Raw genomic sequence first — 2,014 nt, 5'->3', positions numbered from 1 at the left:
TAACACCTTCGGCTTCAAGAAGCCAAAAAAGTGAAGATAATCAAAATCAGGTGAAATGTTCTTGATTTTGATGGAGGTTGTTGCCTGTGTGTACGGGGGCACCCTGCAACCCTCCGTCAAGAGGAAATTTAAAACTTCAAGTCCCCCCACCCCACGCTCCATTGACAAACTAGAAAATAGATCCTTTCCCAACCCAATTGGAAAAAACGTGGGCAGCACGGTGGTGCAGCGGCTAGCGCTGCGCCTTCACAGAGGCAGTCTGTGTGGAGTTTGCATGTTCTCCCCGTGTTTGCGTGGGTTTTCTCCGGGTGCTCCGGTTCCCCCCACATCTCCCAAAACATGTCGGTCAGGTCAGTTGGTCACTGTAAATTGCCCCAAAAGAGTTTAAGAAACTCCAAACACATTAAACATGTAAAATGAGTTGAATTAGCCGTCCGTTAGCCCTTTTCCCTTCGCTGTTTCAGTGGAAGACGGCACAACAACACTTGGCTCAATGTTTATGGGTCATTAACCTATAAGGATTTCCACCAAGCCAGGGGCGGATCTAGAAAAATATTTATGGGGTGGCAAGAGGGGGGCAGGGATGTTTTGAAACAATGCAAGTTAAAAACAATAATGTTTTTAACTTGCAAAACAATATTGTTTAAAACAATATTGTTTAAAACAATATTGTTTTTAACTTGCATTGTTTCAAAATGAGCTTCATGTAGCACCGAGGCTTGAATACAATTTCTTAATGTAGTATAGTTAATTATTTTTACGTCTTTCATACTCCTGCTAATTGATGTGTATTTCTGGACTGGACAGCACCTATTGGTCGCTATGTGATTTACTGTGTCCAGAAAACCATTTTATCCCAATACAGGACAAAGAGAAATCTGTCACGAAGATATTAGTAGCGTCATCATTTGTTATTAGATATATCTACTAAATACGACTTAAAATAAAGATTAGAAAACTGATGTTTGATCAATTCTCCATGATGCAAATCTATAAACAGTTTTAGTTTCTGTTAGTTCTGTCAAGATACAAGAAAGGGCGAATTTCTATTTATTTTGGTCTTTAGTTTGGTTTTTAGGAATTGCAGCAGTGCGCCACAATAAAGGTACAATAAAGCCGATAAACAGGTGAAAAACCAAACTAGACAGAACCACTTCTGATTGTTTGCCAAGCCAAACAAAAAAAAGTTAAACCAAGCCACTACTGAGGCACTGGGGTCATGTTTCTCGACAGGGGCAAAAGAAGGTTCAGTTTCCAAACTTATTGATTGTTCTTGGTGATTTATTTTCCTCTTTCACCAAATAGTTACAGAGTTTAAACTTTCATTTGTTCTCATGCTACCACTCTTGCTCTGGTAAAAACCATCGGCCCCAAACCCAAATGCCTGCTGGTCCTTCACCAGGCCCCAACACTTATAGAAAGTGGACTGACCCACATTACTTCCTGTCTAAATTTAGAAAATAAATAATAAAAATAATAAAACAGGAATAAATAAAATCAACAACTATCAACCTACAAATAAACTCTGTAAATAATACAAAAAATAGAAATGTAAGAATAAAGTAACAAAATTAAAATGGATAAAGACATAAAGGAAAAATGGCTCCATCAACTTCTATTCCGCCTTTTCTCGCTCTGTATGTCAGTATTACGCACGACCCGTTGCCATGGCAACCGACAAACAAAAGGTCAAAGAGCAGATAGAGCAGAGATGACCGATCAGGGGAATCAACACCAAAAACAAACATTTCCCACACAAAAAAGTATCAAAAACACTTAAACAGAACATCCAGTCTGTTACATTATGTTGTCAGGCTTGTGTTATCTATATTGTGATTATTAATAAGTTTTCGCCTGAACACCGAGGTGGTTGATTAGCTGATTTAAACAGCTGCTCTACTGATGACTTGGTGGGTGGGTTGACCTGTTTTAGTGCTAACGGAACCAAAACACACCGAACTGCGCAGCACATGTTAATGTTATCAATGTCAATACCAGGCTAACAGTTAGGCTA

At 39.0% G+C, this 2,014-nt stretch overlaps 1 protein-coding gene across 1 annotated transcript in view; it reads left to right on the top strand.

Moving 5' to 3' along the window:
• Nucleotides 1-2,014, top strand: part of LOC107836993 (nuclease SbcCD subunit C-like) — a 5,704-nt gene that overhangs the window by 2,330 nt on the left and 1,360 nt on the right. The gene's annotated exons all lie outside the window — the stretch shown is intronic.

Source organism: Poecilia formosa, unplaced genomic scaffold, assembly GCF_000485575.1.
Source record: "Poecilia formosa unplaced genomic scaffold, Poecilia_formosa-5.1.2 Scaffold103, whole genome shotgun sequence".
In the NCBI taxonomy this organism is placed as follows: Eukaryota; Metazoa; Chordata; class Actinopteri; order Cyprinodontiformes; family Poeciliidae; genus Poecilia; species Poecilia formosa.
This window is presented reverse-complemented; position numbering and strand designations above follow the sequence as displayed.